Raw genomic sequence first — 21,982 nt, 5'->3', positions numbered from 1 at the left:
ACTCGCATCGTAACAATAGCCTGATTACCAATCTAGTATATAATTACAATAACCCCCCCTCAAATCTTTGCACCTGATGAGTTAATGAGTTAATGATGACGTCACCCTGCTGCTGCTCTATATAAGAACGGGAGACACAGCAGAGCCTCACCATTCTGGCGAATTGCCCGATGATGCTGGATGCAATTACCAGCGAAACGTCGTACTCAAATTGTAAATGTTGTGGTTTCACGCTTCAACACACCGGTGGGCTAAAGCAGTGAACTATTTGTCTTTTGTCAACGTGACACGTTTTTACTGATTGGCTGTGTCGGGTGGTGGAGGGTTACGACACATTTATAAATAACGCGATCTAAACCCAAAAACGTTGATTATGAATAATATTGGTCGCGAAAGCCTACGTGTTAAACTGACGTTCCGCTTAATTAAATAGACTCTTAAATAAATGTTTTCTGCTACAACATCAGAGTGCAGCGCTACATTAAATACGCGCTACAATGACTAGTTTAAAGCGATTTGAAGCATGTTTTCTATTTTTATTTGGGGGGGGGGGCAGAGCTTTGTGACGTCATATTTGAGGGGGGGTCTGATTTTTTGTGACGCCGTGTGAAGAAGGGGGGGGGGTCAAACTTCGTCCAAAATCACGTGACGTCATTTATGGACGGCCCCTTAACATGCACCTGTGGAAAAACCAGGGAAACATCCCCAGGTTCAACAGTTTCCAACAACAAAACTTCACCCGACCAGGTGAACACTAAATGCCTCAAGCGTAACTCAATTTCACAACAGCAACCACAAAGCACATATCCGACGCACTTAAACTTCATTAACCTTGAAATCACAGAATTGGACGAGACCGCGTGCATATAACAGAACAAAGTCCCTTGATAAATATTCTTGCTAGTTCTCAGTCAGAAAATAAAGATCTTATTGCCGAGAGAATGTCTTGAAGTGGGTGCGTCGCTCAATAGTCTTGTGTATGGGAGTGAGAAAGTGTTCGGGTGAAGAAGAAATAGTGTTGATGTAGGTGCAAGGGAGTAGCAGCTTATGCCACTTGCAGATCTTTACAGTGCTCTCTAACTTCTGTCTAGGACGCCCACAAGTCACCAAGGGAACGACACCACGCTAGCCCTTCTCACGGTGTTGGTCACCCTTGACCAGCGCTCCCTGCCTTACTGCCCAGCCCTCGAGTTGCCAGGCGGCAAACCTCGTCGTCACCCAGGTTAGTGGCTTCCGCCGCGCGCATTCGACACAGGTTGCGACCTTATCGGTGCACGTCAGCAGTCATGCCTGGCCAGAAGTACTGACCCTGTAATGTGGACAGTGTCTTCCGCCCGGCCAGGTGTAGCAACTGGCAGCAGTGCATGTCCATGACCAATTGTTGACACAGCGACTCTGGAACCACCAGGCATCGCCGGCGTCCCGGTAGGTCCAACCCAGAGGTCGCAAACGGGTTTTGATTCCTTACCCGTACCCATACCCGGCCGCACCAGAGTCGCAAACGGGTACCCGTACCCGGCCGGGTACGGGTACCCATACCCTACCTGTACCCTACCCGATACCCAGTCGGGTACGGGTAGCTGGATATCGGGTAGGGTATGGGTATCGGGTACCCGATTGCGACCTCTGGTCCAACTGCATTAGGAGGTCCTCCCATACGACATACTCCTCCCCCTTCCTCCGTTGACGCACGTAGTACCCGCAGGGCGATCTCCTGCTGTAGACGTCTCCAGACGTCCAAGGTTAGCCCCAGGTCGTGGTCAGTCAGCTGGACCTCAGCCTGTGCGCCCTCTGCCGTGTTTACAGGAGCGATAACCATTCCTTCCGGCATCGCCTCCATGCAGCATGCCGCGTCTGTGGCGCATGCGCAAGGGCCATGGGGCACCAGCCAGAACAATGCGTCCACTTTGGCGTGTCTTGTCCCCTTGCTATGTACCACCTGGTACCTGTACTCTTGCAGGCACACTATCCACCTGGCCAGCTGGCCCAAAGGCTGGTCAATGCGGAGCAAATACTGCAAGGCCGCGTGGTCAGTGTGGACCATAAATTTGCAACCATACAGGTAGGGTCGAAAGTGTTGCGCGAAGTGGACGACTGCCAAGAGCTCCCTTTGGGTGACGCAGTACCACTGCTTCACTGGTGACAACACGTGACTGCCATAGGTGATAACCACCTCCTGACCATTCTGGATTTGTGACAAAAAGCTGCCCATGCCTACATCGCTGGCATCCGTGTCTAGGATAAAGGGGAGGCCGAAATCCGGAAAAGCCATAGGTGGTGCGTCCGTCAGACGTGAGTGCAGCTGCTAGAATTCTCCTCAGTAGAACCTCTGGTTCCTAGCCGTCAACGTGTGCAAGGGCTTTACGATATTTTCAAAGTTGGGCACGAACCGGTGGTAGTAGGACATAAAGCCCACAAACCTGCGAACCTCTGGAACCGTCATGGGAACGGCCCAGGCCCTCACGCAGGCCATCTTCTCCGGGTCCGTAGCCACTCCAGTCTCATTGACGATGTGGGCCAAGTACCGTATCAATGACCGCATGAGGTGGCACGTTGACGGGTTGAGCTTCAAGTTTGCATTATGGAACTGCAGGAATACCTAACGCAATCGACCAATGTGTTCGTCGAAGGACTGGCTGAAGACAATGACGTCATCCAGGTAGATTAGGCACATATCCCATTGGAAGTCTGCTAAGACCAACTCCATTATGCACTGGAATGTCGCCGGTGCAGTCTTGAGGTCCATAGGCAGGCAGTTAAATTCAAACAGGCCCTGTGAGGTCCAGAACACTGTTTTAGGCTGGGTGTTCGCGTCCAATGAGACCTGCCAGAAACTGGACAATAAATCCAGCGTACTGAACAATTTTGCTCTTGCCAGTGCATCAAGTGAGTCATTGATACACTGTAGGGGATATTCGTCGGCAAGCGTCACAGCGTTAAAGCGGCAGAAGTCCACGCAGAATCTCAGTAACCCGTCTGACTTCTTGACTCGAACCACCGGATGGGGAAATGATGTCGGCCCGCAGCATCTCCTGCACCATTTGCTAAATGTTCCATTTTTCCATTGGGCTCATCCTATGTGTTTTCGTGCAGAGGTGTGGCATCCCCTGTGTTGATGCGGTGCTGCAGTAGATGCATGCATCCTAGGTCGAACGGTCCCTGGCTGAACATATCGGAGAACTCATGCAGTAATGAGTGCAGCCGTGTTTCTGATCGGGTGGAAAATCTTGCTCAGACCCTGCCAGCTGGTTCATCCACGAGGCATCCCTCTGTCCTCGGACTGGCCGACGCTTTCCACTAGCTTTGGCCCCGACCCAGGGACTCCTTTTGACAAAGGATTAACATGGGCTAGAACCGTTCCCCCGACTGCACCGTCGCTGTCCTGTTCGAGGTGTTCAGCACTTAAATAAACAGATGCTGATTCCCCTGAACAATAGCCTCGGCCCCCACCAGTGCGTGGCGATCTGTGGCAGCTGGCGCTGGAGACACCAGGATGGGTGAGTCCGGCCAGGCCGTCATAAGGGTGGACTGATATGTCAGTGGTATCAGCATCTGGGCTGCCAGTGGAATGGAGACAGACTCACTGACCATAGCTTTTATGTAGGGTACCCCCCGGCCGGCCTCGTCCATCTTCAGGAAGTGGGGATGTGTTCCCTGGACTTCCAGCCACTCGTTGGCCAGATCGATCTTCATCGGCATTTGCCTCAGAAAGTCCGTCCTGAACAGGCAGGGCACAGGCAGCGTTGTGGAGACAAGGATGGGTCCTGCTTCCGAAAGCTGCCCAATCTGGATCGGGGCCTCAACTTGGCCCAGGAACCCCATACTCCCTCTGCCAGATTTGTATCCGGCAACATCTCGTGCATGGTGCTTGAGATGATCATTGTGGTGGGGGGTGGGGAGAGGGGGGAGTGCATACGGGAGGACCCAGGTAGGGGATAGCCAATGGGACCTACCCTCGGGAGGACCCTCACCCTCTCGTGGGCCCTCCCCTCCCTTCTTGCGGGGGCATGGGCCCCCCTATGGTGTGCCTTTTCCGGTCATGTCTTGCTCCGCCGCACTGTGAGGGTGAGGCGGTGCATGAGTCGGCTCTGCGGCGCACCAGCAAGCGCATGTGCTGCCTCCACCTTGGGGCCATTGCCCCTGGCTATGTTACCACCTTCCGCAACGTGACCCCTGGCCGCGACGTGACCCTTGGCCCCGACCCCTGGCCCCAACGCGACCCTCGGCCCAACCCCCGGCCCCGACGCGACCCCTGGCCCCATCGCGACCTGCCCTACCAAACCCCCGACACGATCTGCCTTACCGAACCATGACGGCGGCGCCAGAGGCCTGACACCAACGGCGCCAGTCCCAAGGAGGCCACCGGTGAGGTCACGGTGTCGGAAGTGTGGGCTGCCGGCCCGGCCGACCAACCCCACGCGCTCACGCGCTGTGCGGGAGCCATCACGGATTGTGCCTGGCTCCCGCGGTGTGCTGGAGCGCGCATGGGCTGTCTGTTTGTGGGGGTGATATGGCGCATGCATGTCTGTGTAATTGTGAGTGTGCATGGCTGTGTGTGTGTCTGTGTGTGGGTGAGCGGCCACGGTGTGTTGGGCAACTGTGAGCATGGGGTGATGCGTGAGCCTGCCCGAGTGATTGGGACGGCACCACTCGCCTGGTTCCTGTCGGTGTCCATCCCCGGCAGGCTCCAGGTGGAGTTGGCTGCCTCCAGCTCCGTGCGGCATCCCCTTGCCACATGCCCCTCTCAACCACATGGGCCGTATTGTCGGGGCGGCTTGGCGAGGTGTTGTAAAAGTGGCTGCCAGCGGCACGGCTCACAGTGAGGTACGTTCGTCCAGCCTAACCACGCCAGTGCGGGAAGCGTAGGCGACGAGGTGTTCGACCACGAGGTTCTCGAGCGCCTCGTCGACCAGGCGAATGAAAGCTATCCTTGCCAACACGAGCAGCACACCCCTGTAGGCTAGAGGTGACTCTCTAGCCCCCCGCTGGTGGTCCTGAAACCGTCTAAAGGCGTTCTTGGCTGGGGAGTAGATTTCCCCCAAAGCCTCGTAGGCTGCCTGTAGCGTGATCTTGCAGCGCGCGGGAAGCGAGGTGAAAAAGGCGAGCGCATCATCATCCAAAATGGAATGCGCGGAAAGCAGCCTCGAATCGGCGGACGAACGCCTCCCAATCACCTCTGTTGGCCACGAATTTATCGACGGTTCCCAGCCGGCGCGCCCTTCTTTCCACCTGCTCCCCCCGTGGGGTGTAAGGCCCTGGCGACCACGGCGGAAGCGACGGCGGCAGCTGGCGTGACGGGGCTTGTTGTGGCTCATGCCCAGCCGGCTGGCCAGCCGCCGGGTCCCGTGACACCTCCGCCGGTAGTACAGCAAGTGGGGGAGGGCATCCCAGCACCTGTGGGCCCCCCATAGGGATGCCAACAGTAGCTCCTGGAGCGCCCTATCCACGTGGGCCATGCGGTCCTCCATGGGGTTCGGGCCCCTTGATGCTGTGCCCGTGATCGGGCCCCCTTGTTTCCGTGGCACTGGGGGGGGGGGTGGGGGGGTCCTAGGCCCCCACTTCCATCAGCTCTTTTCCACAGAGGTTCCTCTTTGTAGTCATTGTCGGTAGCATCGCTGCCACCAGATGTAAAGTAGAGCTGACACGAGGTTGGTGGGGGGGTCCGTCCGTTAATTTCCCCCAGTCCACATTTGCCCACAGTCCTCACCCAATCCATTCCCTGCCAGTATGCCCCGAGCCTCCCGATGCCCCCCTCCTATATCTCCTCGTTTGCTCCTCCCCTCTTCCACTGTTCCCTGCTCCACTGCCCCCTCATTTTGGCGGGAATTCTCTCCATGACCCTTAATCCACTGTCCATCTCCATTCCTAACCCTAACATCCCTTACACTTTCATGCCGGCCCCATCAGCCTAGGATTTCCTAAAAGGGGGTGGACCGCCTAGCTTTATGTTGCTCTATTGATACGATAGCCAGATGCATTGATTGGGCTTGGCCCATGGTAGACCGCAGGTAATTTGTAATTAATAAAAACATTATTTAAATGTTTTGACTCTTGATTTGAAGCTTTCGTGACTGCAGGAATCCATACTCTTTGGTCCTTTCGGTAAAGTCACGTAGGTATAAAATAGAATGAATCACGACGTTTCGGGCACAACACAAGCGTCCGTCATCAGGTGGGAAAGCATGGTCTGCTGCTGAGGCAGACTTTTTAAAAAGGTTTGAAATGGGTGTAGCCCAAGGGTCATAAAGAAGTGGCCGGGGCTAGTGATGTTAAGGTGAGAATTTAGCATGTAACTGTAAGATAGGAGAGCGGCCTCCTCGACGAGGACATGGAAGTGGCTATGTTAATGTGAGAGTGGACATCTTACCTGTTAATTTTAAGCGTGATTGTAAGAGAGTATTGTCTAAATTATCAAGTTCAAATCGGAGCAATCTTATTCTCTCTGAATCAAAGAGTATGTTTTGATTCGTTTACCTTGTTGATTCGGGCCCCCCTTGTGGTCAAATGGGCCCCAATGTGTCGCATAGCACTGCCACATACACCCACTCACGGTAATTAACCATGGGGGACGTCGTCGCGATTGGTGGGAGTGAATATTAGTTGGAGCCCTAGAATTACCCACCTGACGTAGGAGCTACGTACATTTTAGACACACACACAACCCACGCATACGGATACACAATAATTATTCGTTTAACGTGGTTAGATGCATTCCTGAAAAGTGGCACGTTGAGCAAAAAATTCGTGAACAATAATATAGTTATAGGCAACATATTGTATAGGGGTAAAAACGTCCGTAGCTATTTCAGTAAAAGAGAGTCGGGAGAAAGGAGGGGGCCCACAGTCGGATTTTTTATAGCCACCAGATGAAATAGGTAGTTGCGGCCCTGCTCGCTTTATACATATGTACACGCACAGGCACGCCTGTATGGGAAATATAGAACCCACCACTCATGTGAGCGCGCATTAACGCCAGCGATGATGTTGGCAATTAGGATGAAGGTGTCCGAGTACTCGATTTTTGCGTGACGTGGTGCAGAGTGTTTCCCCTGCGTGCAACCTTGAGCCTGGCTGGTCCGCTGTATTAACAGGATATAGTGAATCCACAACAGAATGAATGATAAATTACATGAATGTTTAGGCCCATATATGTAGTAAATTGGGCATGGCTTTTGCCCAAATGAGGAATACTGGAAGGGGTAAACAGATTAACGGTCCAAAGGTCGATTAAACGTGAATCGACCGATTTTTAACAAGCTGACATTTATTATACAATTTTTTTAATCCGTAAAGTGATTCCTGCCACATGATTTCTGGATAGAAAAAGCCCATATCAAGCCAACCCTGTGCATTTACATGATTTATCACTCATTCTGTGCGGCTCAGGGCCTGCCTATCCCACCCCCAGCCGCCCACTATGTCCCGCTGCTATGGGACTCAAAAGGGGAGTTGGCCGAATTCCCAGGTATGGAGAGCGAGTCGGAGGGATATCTGAGCAGGGGGGGACTCCCTCTCAAGTGCAGGGGGGCAAGCCACCAGCCATCGCCCGCCTCCCATATCCGCCCCTACTGGACATCTGTGAAAAGAGCTTTATAGCTCAACGGATTCCTCCAATATCAATTATGATTCTGCGCACTCGGAAATATAAAGCAAATGGAGATGGACAAAATTTGGAGGCATGCCAAGGGCAGCCCTGCCGTGTCAGAGGCCAGAATAAGAATATTTATTTTTATTCTGGAGGAATCCGATGAGCTATAAAGCGTCCCCAGTGGAGTCATGAGCAGGGACTCGCGACAATCGTGCGCGAGGATCAGGAGGAGCTCAGGCTGGCTTGTTGTGTGTTGGCTTCGCGTCACGTGACACTAGGCACTCGATAATAAAAATAAACTTTTATATCATATCTAACCGTAAAAGTACGTAAGGCAATCCCTCGCCAACCTCAGAATTAATGTACAGTACACGCGGTTTATTATCCGTATACCAATTTACCAAACAGGTGCCTGAAAATGTTGAGCATCCACGAGTAAGGATGGGTCCGTAACCACGGTTCTCCTCCACATCACCCGTGGCCAGCTCCCCAGGAACGTGAGCTCAAAGCAAACCCTTATCACAAGGTTTCGGTGACAAATGCATTCCGTTTGAAGACCTTTAACCATCGGCTGCGTGGCCTGTGAGCAGATCAAAGTGACATCGATCTGTCGATCTGGCTCAGAATGTTTTTTTTTACACAGTTGGTGAACGGTACCATCAAAGTCGTATTGGATAAGAACTGACATATTTCTCGAATTGAGCAAGTTTATTCTTACAGTATTAGTATTATTGCAAACATATAATAACCTTGCTTGGGAAAGAGACGATGATGGGAGGAGGAAACTCCAAAGTTGAGCAGCGCGAAGGAAGAAGCAGAACAGAAGTGAGGTGACTTGCAGTTTGGTGAGGTGGGTGAGTGAGTGAGTGAATGGGTTTGATTGAGTGAGCGAGTGGGTTATTGAGTCGGTGAGTGAGTCTGCCAAGAGAAAACCCCACCTCGATGGTTGCTGGACTATAACGCTGCTGTGATGGTGAGCAATGCCGATGTTTTCGGTTGTTACCCTCATGGCACTCACAGCCACCACAGTGGCCAATGGGGGCTCTAGAAGGGTGTTCGAGTGGTTAGTATGCCCTTTAACTCAATTTCTACAAAATTATGTTTAAAAAAAAAACTAAGCTTGTACCGGAGCCCCTGTGTGGACAGGCATCTATGACGCCTCCTTGCCTAACCCCATTTGGCAGAGCCAGGAGACTGAACCCCCACCCTCACAGTTCCGCTAGAAACAGCAAAAAATTACTGCAAGTGGCCACGTGGAATGTTCAAATGCTCACTGCAGAGGAAAGGCTGCCACTCCTATGTTGGGAGCTGGACCGGTACTGCCTAGATCTCTATGGAAAACAGGAGGTCTGGTAGACTGGTTCTGGCTTCAGTCCTCTACTTGGGACAGGAAACTGCCAAACAACGGGGAATGGCTCCAGGGTTGCGATTTCCGCATGGAAAATGCGGAAGGAGGGTTCAAATTTTCCCGCATTTTTGCTAAAGTCAACCGCAAACGGTGGAAAGACTACTCCTATGACCGCGCGCTTTTAACAACACGTTAATGCGTTCTATTGGAAAGGATACATGCAAGGCCCAGCATCACGTAGGGCTTTGAGTTACTGATTGGAATGAATATATGATTTCCGCATTTCCGCACAAGAACCACATACTTTATTCAAATGCGGAGCCGTGATTACGAGCACATGTACTTTCACTTCTTCGCATTCTTCCAGCGCTTCATGTCGTCTTCGGCGTGAAAGATGCTGAGTTTTGGCTTGTCGCGGGCGCAAACTATAAGCGCGTTCAACTGCTTGCACGAGAGGAGCAACCACTCCTCGGGCTTGATGTTGTTTTGCAGAGAGAAAGCCCTCTCACAGCCGACCGACCTGTGCGCCAAAGTTTTAATCGTTAGCAGTAAAGTGTATATATTCGCAGGAGGTATAAAGTAGCTACGACAGAGGCAAATGAGCGTACGCTGGACGAGGATATTACCTGAGCGGAAACGCGTGTGTATCTGAGCGTATCGAAAACAGCGTGGGTATCTGAGCGCTTGGCCAAAATTACCAGTGGATTTCCCAACGCGCTGCAATCTGAGCGACGATGAATAGTTTTGCATATCGACAGAATATGAATAAAGAAAATGCTACAGTTTTTTTTTTCCTTTGTCGCTACGAGTACTGCGAGGGCTCCGAATGGCAGACGCTAGGAGACATCATGGGGCTGGGCAAAAGGGCCTGAGCACAGCGCCGGGGGTTGCGTCGATCCGGAAAGATGCAACCGTAGGGATTCCTATCGGCGACAAACATGTCAACGGTGGCGTCGTGTACTTGTGGCAAGTGTGCTTCATCGACGGCATCGACAAGTACTTCGACGCACAAGAGCTCGCGGCTCTCATTGATTTTTTCCCAGTTCGTGCGCACCAACAACGCTGTCTGAATGCAGGAATCCATAGTTCATATATACATATCGTTTTTTCCAGAAGTCAGCAGAGCCAAATGGGCATACGCAAGATATGTGCGCCAACCGCGCGAGTACGGCACCGAGAAAGGCGGGAATCGAAGTCACGATTTGCGGAAGTCTTCACAGGAATCACCGCAAATTGCGGAAATTTGTGCGGAAGAGGGTCACAGAAACTACCGCAAAATGCGGTCGAAAACAGCATGTTTGCGGAAATTGGTGCGGAAATCGCAACCCTGAATGGCTCTTCTTCTGAACAAAATAATGAATGGGGCATGGCAGTGAGGTGTGGGAAGTTGTGAGTCCCAGGCTACTGTGTACTCTAAATGCAGATTCGCATCATTACCCCACACAGAAATCCTCTCTCATCAAGACGCTCATAGACCGGGCTAAAACAGTGTCAGATGGTGAAAGTCTGAGGAGAGAGATTAATCATGTTAAAGAAGTGTTACAATAAAATGGCTACAATAATGCTCAAATTAACAGAGCATTGAATCCCAAACCAAATCGAACAGCAATAATGCTGAAAGCGATCATGTTATTAAAACAATTAAAATACCATATATTGCGGGAGTAACTGACAAATTAGCTAGAGTTTTGGAAAAACAATGAGAGTAAGATTTGGCACGGTACACAATTCTAAAACTAGTATCTTGTACTAAAGATGAATTGCATAAGTTATCAACAGAAATTGTGTATCAGATAAATTGCTTATGTGGCAGTTGTAACATTAGCGTAAGATTAAAAAACACTCAAGAAATATTAATTACTCTCACACAACTGTCGGCAGTTGCAGAACATGCTTGCCAACAAGGACACTTTTTGATAACGTTGAAGTGTTGTGTAAAAACTAATTATTACTGGCGAGACTAATTGGAGAATCTGTTGAAATTGAGAGAAATACAAATTCCTTATAAAGGAAACACATGCTAATTAACGGATTAATAATCTATTATATAATTACATTACCCCCCCTCCTCTGCACCTGATGTGTTCACAGTGATGACGTCATCTTGATCTATTTAAGACCGGAAGCAGGTGGTTGGGTTCACTATTCTGGCAAATCTCCCGATGATGCTGGATGTAATTACCAGCGAAACGCCGGATTCAAATTGTAAATGTTGTGGATTTACTCTCCAACACACCGGTGGGCTGAATTAGTAACTAATTGGGGCGTTTACGTGACAAACCTTCCTGGCTGTTTCGGGTGGTGGAGGGTTACGACATTTATTTTTACACGATCTAACCCAAAAACCTTGAACACGAATACTGTGTACTCACCTCCCCATTAATGGGAGGCAAGGTATGGTGGTGGTTTACGACGACACCGAAGATGAACATCAGTGGAGTGATGTAGGCAAGGCTGATGAGTCCGATACCTTCTATGGCCTCCTGTCACAGGTGCATGCTAAAGTGGCCCCTCAGGATAGTCATCCTGTTCAGTAATTTTAATGCCCGAGTGGATCATAATGCAGGTACCTGGGCTGGAGTGATTGGAAGGCATGGGTCAGATCAGGTCAATAATGATAGTGTAAAAACAGTACAGGGAATGAGCGGTCACAGGGAGTAATGACGGGAATTAGCATAGGAAGAGACTAGGGGCCATAGGGGGTAAAGGCGGGTTAAGGGACAAACAGGGGAACGATCTGAAGTCTACAAGAAGGATCGAGAATAAGGGCTGTGGCCAAGTGATAGAAGGAGACAGGTGTGGATCAAGGATCGAGAGCCAGTGAGAGGGTTTGAGAGTAGGGGCCTGGCCAAGGGTCAAAGGTCGAGAGGAGAGGCTCGAGGCTGCTGCTGCTGGAGTCGCGGTCTTCACCTGTCCAGTTACAACTGTGTCTTCAATAAAGAATCATAAAAAGGCAGTGTCTTTTGAAGTCGTTACAATAGTGTAGTAGGTTCAAGGAGACTTGGACGACGTAGTCGGAGGCACACTTATTTATTGAACGTTCCACTATATATAGGCCAAGATATACAACACTCGAAGGGGTATCGGCCCCTTCACCCGTCTAACAGGGAACCCCACAATCTCTATCCCGGCTAGCCTACTCCCAGGTCCTCCACTACAGAGCTAGGGGAGGCTAGCTGACCCAGCTCTGGCCAAGCTGGCATTACGGCACCCTGAGTCCCCAGACCGGCTCTTACAAGAGCATCGGTTCTGGGCTCTCGGGGCCACGCCACTGGCTTGCCCTGGTCGGTCCTTAGAAGGACGGCGATCCAGGGGAGTCCCAGGGCCTATCTAGCCAGTCTTCCTTCTTCGCTGGTTTAAGCTGAACACTGAACCCCGAGCCCACCGGCTCACCGCCTTATATAGCAACTATCCCACCGAGGGGTGGGGCCGTGGGGGATCACAGCACCGTTTTAGCCCCCCAGGCTAAACGGTGCGGACGTGGATGTAAGCATCCTTCCGCGTGCGGGCATAATCACCCCTGGTGTGTTTGTTCGCCCTCCCGTAACACCTCTACAATAGTAAGAGGCCGCTAGGCTTCTGTGCAGGCCATGGGCTTATAATTGTAAGCCAATGGCTTGCACAGAATCACCAACATGCTGTTCCAGCATCGGCAGATCCAGAATACATGGATGCATGCTGGGTACAAGCAAGAACATATGATGGACTATATAGTGATGCAGCAGGGGTTTTGCGGGCCCGTGTCCTTGACACCAGGACCTACCGTGGAACTAATTTGACCACCGATCATCGGCTTGTCATTTGCAAGATGAGCCTGCCATTGTTCTCCTGCGGTGGTGCACAGTCATCTAGGAACCTACCTTTACCATAACGCTAAACTATCGTCACGATGAAGCTAAACCGTCGTCAAAATAGCGTAGCAGAGTTATAATTGGTTATGTTTAATGTTGTGAGCCATTCCACGGCAACGTTTGGGGTGGCAGCTGAGTGGAGTCCATTTGTTCAGCAGCTGAGTGGAGCGGTTCACTTGCTCCACCAGAATATGCCTCGTGTATTGGTGGTAGCTGAGCGGAGTTCACATGTTCTATGGAGCAGATGTCAGCGATAAGTGCCTGGATAGTTTGCACCTCACAGCATTCACAGTTTTTGTGGAGTGCCTGATTATTCCATTTACAGAGAAAATATCACCACACCTCTGGTAAAATATCTTATCCACGTTCCTGTAATACTATTGGCCGCTTATCTACAGCTCGGTTCCCTCTCTTTCCCTCACCCTCTTTATTATCCTATTAAGCCAAAAACACAGATCATACTTGGCACCTGTACGTAACTTTATCTTTTGTCTCCCGCCTCTCACCCCACATGTTTGCACTGTCTTTGTTTGCGTGCGTTCACGTCACCAGGTTGCGGAAGACCCGGCTTACATAAATGTGACCTTACGGGAATGCTCCCATAAATAATGTAAAAATAAATAAATATGCGGAAATTGTTGCGTTAGTTAGGTAAGCGCAAATAGTGCAGCGCGGTGAGGTTGTGGATGAATACCATGGAGTGAGGCATAAGGCGTACAACCTTACTCCTCACTCATTTCGTAGAATTACATAATTGTTTGTTTTCTAATGCTTAGAACTATATTTTTCCCCCATGTTTCTATTACTAGTTTTCATTTCAAGTTTATTTCATGAGTTATTTACTGTATGTACTTTATTATTTGACACAATTACACTTCGATTGCTTATGGTTTCAGCCAACAAGTCTAGGCCGAGCCTAATGCATGGTATACGAACATTCGGAAGTGACTGCTTTCTGTTAACAATTAATATAAAATGATTTGAAGCTTTCGTGACTACAGGAATCCATACTCTTTGGTTATTTTTGGTAAAGTCACGTAGGTAGAAAAATAATAAATCACGATATTTTGATCGCAACACAAGCAATTGTCATCAGGTGGGACAATCACAGCAAAAAAAACTGCTGAAGTCTACTTCAGCGATCGACACTTCGTGATCTATTATTTTACTACCTACGTGACTTTACCGAAAGAACCAAAGAGTAATATAAAAATGTTTCGTGGTATTTATAAACAATTGGATACTGTATATGTTCTATTAGTTTAGTTATGAATAGTGTTCAGGTAGATATTCGATGAAATTAAAGAATCATAGGTAGTGCAGAGCGTATGTACTGAGATACCATACAGCCCGATACAGAGAAAACGAACTCGTATTCGTGTAGGGGAGGCACAACAATTTCCGGCTATGAGATTTAATCTTGATTTTGGGGGGAAATTGTTCAGTTTCCGACATACGGATAATTCGGGTTACGGATCGTTCTGGGGAACCGAACCCTTCCGTAACCTGGGGACTGCCTGTATAAAGAGCTCGCGTGCAGCAATTTTTATTCGCGTGTGTTTAAGTTATGACTGTTTAAATGCCTCGTCTGGTTCTGTTGTGCAATAATATTCCTTCAGGATGCCGCTGTTGCTGCGTTCACACACCACGGATCTCCCCTTTGTAAACTGACGAAACGGGATCATCATCCGAGTAACAAATACAATAAACGTAAACTTCGCCGTTGTTGGGATGCGGTTGATGAGAGCGGTCTCCACTGTCGTCGCAGCAACAGAGAGAAACTAAAATAGGCAGAGTTTGACTTCTATATTTGAGGGGGTCAGGGATTCGCTTTGTACCTCACATTAGGAATCGCGGGTGCATATAATTAATGTTATTCTTAGTTGTAAACTACTGAAAATAAATTAATAAAGGTGTCAAGTTTGGGAGGGGCATTGCTGCCCGTGCTCGCCCCCTCCATAATCCACCTATGGAAACCAGGTCGGGGGGGGGGGGCTCTACGGTTCACGGAGGAGTCGAGGCACGCGTTCACAACGGACGTCTCGATTTCAGACGGGGAGGAGGGTGGTGGTAGGGATTTGATATCGAGTATTCTACATAGAAAACGCTGAACTTCGATTTAAAGCTTTCGTGACTGCAGGGATTCATCTTCTTGGTTCTTTCGGTAAAGTCACGTAGAAGGGAAGTAATAAAATAATAAAAATAAAACATAATAAAATAATTCTCACGTTTCGGCCACAACGCAAGCAGCCGTCCTCAGGTGAAGAATGAAACACCACCAAGCTTGGTGCGTATATTTAAGCTGGGTTGGAGGGGTGGAAGAAGAGCGCCTTGACAAAATAATTTGCATATCAAGAGGAATTTAGCATATTTATGGGAAATGCGTAGGAGGAGTTTCAAAGTCATATTATGCCCGTGCATTATGCAGGATTAGCAGCATCAAAGGGAGGGGATTAACAAAGGGAAGGAACAAAGGGAAGGAACGTTACTAGTATGTAGCTGCAGTTACTAAGCAGTGAAAGGCCGCAGGATTTCAGACAAAAAACGAGCCAGTTTATAGGTGGGGGAGTTGATAGTAGAGACCATCCATCCCAGAATAACTCCCTAATCAAGACTCTATACCATAGAGCCCAATGCATCTCCGACCAGAAACACATTGCAAGTGAACTCAAACACGTACGCCAAGCTCTTAAGCCTAATGGTTACTCCGACTACACAATCCGCAAAGCCATCACTCCAACCATCAAGAAGGATCCTGTTGAGGAGCCTTTCAAAACCATCACCTTACCCTACATTGCTGGGGTCACAAAAAAGATCTCCAAAATCCTGATTAAACACAATATCCAGGTCCGATTCAACACAGTACATAAAATCCGTGATCTGGTCCCGTCTGTAAAAGATGTGGTTCCAGACATACAGTACCCTGGCGTCTACAAACTAAGTTGCCTCTGTGGTAGCAGTTACATTGGAGAAACCAAACGACATTTCTCGGACCGCATCCGTGAACATAAAGCAGACCTGAAACACGGTAGGACAAACACCTCAGCCGTGGCAGATCACTGTTACAATTCAGTGGGCTCACATGACATTGACTTCTCCAAGACAGAGGTTCTCTGCAAGCCATCTGGCTACCATGAGAGATTCGTTCAAGAGGCGATCCACATATACAAACACAGAGACAATTTCAACCGAGAAGATGGATTATTGCTCAGCAATCATTGGAAGGACGTAATAAACCTTTTCGAATCTTAACTGATTGTGTTCACGTTTACGGTGACTTTCAGACCGCAGTCCACTCACTGGCATTGACTATATATCTTGTATTCTCCACAGGGAATGGATTCTTTGCTCCGCTGCAAGTCTCCGTCCACCACTCTCCCATTGACATATTTTGTTGCTTCCTCTTAGTATCTTTCACGCGACGGTAAATGGTATAGTGTATAGCATATTGTATAAATAGTATAAAAATGTAATGTTTAATACAATGTATAAGGTAATATACAGTGTCGTAATTGTATAGTGAATATACAGCAGTGTGGTATACAGTAGGGTGGGTAGAATAATACTTAGGGTAATATTATAGACGAAGGTATAGAGTGGGGTATAGTAATACAGTATATAATTTAATGTTGGGGTTGTCTATGGTAGTATATAGTGCGGGGTAGACCCGTGTGATGTAAGAGAAAAAAGTTTAGCTGGATGCATATTATACATTTTGCGACGTAGAATTGTAATGTATTACTTACTGTTAGTAGCTCAGCTTATTGGAGATTATATTTAGTATACTGATGATACTATGTAGTTTATACTTTAGTTTTTTACGTGGTTGTTTAGTAACTGCAGCTACATACTGTTAACATTCCTTCCCTTTGTTAATGCTACCCCCATCCCCTCCCTTTGATGCTGCTAATCCTGCATAATGCACGGGCATAAGGACTTTGAAACTCCTCCTACGCATTTGCCATAAATATGCTAAATTCCTCTTGATATGCAAATTATTTTGTAAAGGTGCTCTTATTCCACCCCTCCAACCCAGCTTAAATATACGCACCAAGCTTGGTGGTGTTTCATTCTTCACCTGAGGACGGCTGCTTGCGTTGTGGCCGAAATGTCGTGAAAATTATTTTATTATGTTTTATTTTTATTATTTTATTACTTCCCTTCTACGTGACTTTACCGAAAGAACCAAGAAGAAAAAAACGCTAAACCTTAATGCGAATGAGAAATCAGCATACACACACAGGTACACACCATTTAAAAAAAAAACCCAACCACTACTCTTTATTGAACGACTGTGGCAGTTTAACCTATGAATGTTGAGTGCAAAGTCAGAGTTGAATACACTTCAATCTGGCCGAACGCGACCACACGCATCTCGGAATCACCGTCTCTCTTGGCAGTCAAAAAAAACCTCCCGCGCCCACAAAGCCGCGTTGTTGTTCCCCGTTCCCGTGCGCGCGTGGCTTTGAGGATGGAAACGCGGCTCCCGACCGAACGCGAGCATCGGTCGTGGCTGGGGAGGAGGACCTCCGTTCCACCAAAGTAGGAAGACGTTAACTTGGCGAAATCAAATACAAAAGTTGCCTCGGGATTTATTTTTCAATTCAAATAAGTTTGCGTTACTAACCCTGTTGTTCGAAACATTAATAGCATAGTCATCGTTGTGGAGAATATAAGAAGATAATTAAGCAAATATGTGCCTCTTTTACGTATCTATCCCTCCACGTAAAGAAGTATTATTTACACATCCCCATCACCCACATGGCCTTCTGAGAGTACATTCTCAGCAACGACACTAAGGATTAATCTGTGTTGTAACTCGAAATCTGTGTTGTAACTCAAATCCCATAGTGTAAAGAAGAAGGGTCCTTGCCTATAAACATCTGGCGGTTCACCAGCATTGATTCTAGCAAAGCCTGACCCTGCTGATGAACCACTGAATGTCATAATTGGTCTGGCGTTTGCCAGTTTTGAACCAACGCTGCTGAAATGATGCACTCCAGGAATGCCGCAATGTCGCTGATAGGATGTGTCATTTTTTTACGCGGATGGACAGATATGGGAAGGAGGCATAATGTCTGATTATTTATTATTTCTCCCCCCCCCCCCAAATTGTTTACCGGTACCTGTCACCTCGGCTGTGATGTCGTGCGATTCACGCGGCGTTTTTTACAGCGAGTTTTTGTGGTCGGATGAAACATGTCGCGTGTGGGCGACGTCCACTTAAGACCCCATTCGCTATGTTCTGAACCGCACGTATTTGACAAGAGTATAAAAGCATTCATAATAGAGGTGTTTGGGTTAGATCGGGTAAATATATAAATGTGTAGTGTATAGTGTAGTATACTAGTACAGCACACCGGTGTGTTGGAGAGCCAAGCCATAACATTTACAATCTGAGTACGACGTTTCACCAGTAATTACAACTAGCTTCATCAGGCGACAGCCAGATATGTGGAGAAGTCTTACTGTTTCGTTCCTTATATAGAGGCGTAGATGTGGTGACCACGCTTCTGCGCTCTTGCACAATGTAGGGGGGGGGGGGGGGGGTCACTGAGGCAACGCACATTATGCATGTGCATTATGCGAGCCCTTTGAACTTGTCCTTCCTGTCTATTGTGTTTATTAAAATAGCCCGACAAACGGTAATCCCTATAAAAGTCCGCTGCCCTTTGTAGGCATGCATTTAAATAATGTTTTATTTGATGATTCGCTTCCACGCAGCTCTAAGGCAGAAGCTATCCGAACGGTTTAAGTTATTTTTTATTTATTTCAATTTCGATAGATTATCTAATTACTCTTGACCAGTAGTAGCTAGTTTTACACAAAACTTCAACATTATCAAAATCATTTGATGAGTGTCCTTGTTGGCACGCGTGTTCTGCTACTGCTAACAGTTGTATTTGGGAGAATTTAATATTTATCTGATGTTCTTTTCGTCTCGTGCTGATCATTCGTCATGTTCGCCCAACATAACATTTACCACACGTGCAGTTAATCCTGTACACACTTTCTGTTGATAGCTTCGGTAATACATCTTTTTTACCAGATATAAATTTCTGTATTTTATGTGCCGTGCCAAATCTGACTCGGATATTTTGTTTTTCCAAACATCTGGCTAGTTCATCAGTTACTCCCACAATGTACGGTATTATGATCGTTTTAATTACTTGGGCAGTTTCAATGCTCGTGTTATTTTATTTGGTTTTGGTATTTAATGCCCTGTTGATTTGTGCATCATTGTAACCGTTCATTTGCAGCGCTTCTTTAATGTTGAATTTCACTTCTCAGACTGTCACCATCTGACACTTTCTTAGCTCGATGAATGAGCGTCTTGATAAGAGCAGATTTCTGTGCGGGGTGATGGTGTGACTGCATTCAGATAGGCGTCAGAATGCGTTTTCTTTCGGCAAACACCGTGTGTTATTTTACCATTTCGAACCCGTCTGAGCAGAATATCCAGAAATGGTTGAGTTCTGTCAGCTTCCACTTCCATGGTGAACTGGATGGATGGGTTTTGCGAGTTTAGATGATTTAGAAATGCGTTCAGTGTATCTTTGCCGTGTGGCCAGACCACCAATGTGTCATCCACATATCTAAACCAAGCAGATGGTTTGAGAGATTACCGTTGGTAGGGCTATTTTAACAAACACAATAGACAGGAAGGACAAGTTCAAAGGGCTCGCATAATGCACATGCATAATGTACGTTGTGCAAGAGTGCAGAAGCGTGGTCACCACATCTACGCCTCTATATAAGGAACGAAACAGTAAGACTTCTCCACAAATCTGGCTGTCGCCTGATGAAGCTAGTTGTAATTACTGGTGAAACGTCGTACTCAGATTGTAAATGTTGTGGCTTGGCTCTCCAACACACTGGTGTGCTGTACTAGTGACGAATTCGAACGTTCTGTTTACGTGACAAACCTTACTAGTTGGCTGTGTCGGGTGGTGGCGGGTTTTAACGACGCATTTATATATTTATGCGATCTAACCCAAAAACCTCTCTTATGGATGATATTGACCGCGAACGCCTACGTGTTAAACAGTATAAAAGCACGCGTGCAAATCGCATCATTCTCTTGGGAAAGTTCGTACCCAAGTTTGTCGCTCCGATGGATTTCCGCCCCAAAAAGACTTTCCTTCCAAACAAATGGCATCCACTCTCACACACGCCACCCGCAGCGTGTTCAGCATTAGCTTTCGTGTCAGACGCTTTGAATGTGGGCATTTGTTAAATCGTTTACTATTCATTATTTCACAATTTGTTTTATTCTACCAGGTAAGGCCCCACTACTGAGCTGTGCAGTTCCTTTTCAGAAGCAACCTGGCCACGAATGATAGCTCAATGAAGTGGCTTCTCATCATCATGTGTAAATGTATCGCAGCCAATATAATCTAAACGCGTGATGTTGATTCTAAATGTGGAGGGAGAAAACCGGAGGACCCCAAGGAAAATCCACGTGAACACGAATAGAGAAACATGCAAATTCCAAATATACAATCTTGATTTGAAAATATACAGAAAGCGTTTGAGTCAGGATCAAACCCACCACGTATTGTATGCCAGGTGAGGGAGATAACATCTCGCCACCGTGGCACCTACGACTTTTTATTTTGTATTGCGTTGTTTTTTGCATTAATTTAACAGAGGAGACACCAATGTATGATTATTTTCATTGTCAGTGCCCAAGAGGAAGTTCAAGAAATGTATGGGGCTTAGGAGCTGATTAGAGAGAATGGCAAAAAAACCCCGTGGTGTCGCCAGATTTTTTTTAACAGAGGGGAAGCAGTTTCAAACATAATTTTTGAGACTGGAAAAAAGGTCACCATAGATACACAGCGCATTGCGTTAACCCCGATGCAGACGAGCGTGCGTAAATGCGTGGAGCTGGTACACGCAATCATTTGGGTGTGTTCATCCTTGACACATCGACATTGGGCTGGGCTGAAGAGACGCGTGTATCCGTCTGGTTTGAAGACTGCATTCCCTACTCCCACCCAGAGCCGCCCCCTAGGGTGTACGCGGCCAATCGGGGCGACTGCCCCGAGCCTCACACTTTGGGGGGGGGGGGGCACAGAGGAGTTTTTCTCGGGCCCCGCACCCCCCGATGGACGGCCCTATTCCTACCATTGGTTAATAAGCCAAGAAAAGGCTCACCGAGTCTCAAGACTCATGAGGGACCTGCCAAGTTTACACAGTGGGGGGTGGGTCGGGACTGAACCCACGAACTCCTGCATATCGGGCGAGGTAGTCAACATCTCGCCACCGTGGCGCAGGTAATCCCAATTGAGTAATTTGCAGGTAATTTATCAGCATTGGGAATATTTTGTCCAATACTAGTTACACGCGTCACGGTGGCGAGATGTTGACTACCTCGTCCGGTATGCAGGAGTTCGTGGGGTTCGGTCCCCACCCTGATGCCTGCTGCTGTTGATTTGGAGTGTACGCCTCTTTCTCCCTGTGTGGTCGTGTGGATTTTTCTCCGGGTCCTCCGAGTTTTCCCCTCCACATTTAAAATCGGTGTGTTTAAAGTATTTAGCTGTTATACATTTCAACATTATAAATCCACTTCGTTGAGCTATAATTTGTGATGGTCGGGTTGCTTCAGAAGAATAGCTACATTGTTCAGTTGGCCTTACCTGGCAAAATAAACATACTTTAGTTTACACTGCGTATGTGTGATTTTTTTGGCTATGAGAGGAAAACCAGAGAACCCAGAGGACACCCGTGCAGCAACAGGGACAGAACATGTAGACTCTGCCCGAGTCGGGAATCGAACCCAAGATCCTTCTTGCTATGAGGCGTGTTACCACTTGCACCGCCGGACTCATCGAGGATAAACAAAGATTATGATTCCTGATCACAAAGGGAGTAGCAGGGGCTCACCTCGAAGTCCGTGCTGTGACTTAAAAGAGAAATTGACCTCGATGCAACTGTGATGTTTTTCGACACACGCCCCTCTTGTCTATCACAGTTCCAAGGCTTACACTCCACCTGGAAGGCCTCTTTGATTCGCTCCACATTGCACACACTTCGGTTTAACACGTAGTCGGCTTTCGCTACCCATATCCATAATAGAGGTTGTTTGGTCTTCGTACCTGATTGGCTCACAAGTGATGACCTCACATTTACCCCCCTCTGTCGAAGACAGAAACAGGAGGAGGATTTCTCCACAATTATGGTTGTCGACTG

This window comes from Lethenteron reissneri, chromosome 62 (genome assembly GCF_015708825.2).
Source record: "Lethenteron reissneri isolate LAM-NWPU_2019-01 chromosome 62, ASM1570882v1, whole genome shotgun sequence".
In the NCBI taxonomy this organism is placed as follows: domain Eukaryota; kingdom Metazoa; phylum Chordata; class Hyperoartia; order Petromyzontiformes; family Petromyzontidae; genus Lethenteron; species Lethenteron reissneri.
This window is presented reverse-complemented; position numbering follows the sequence as displayed.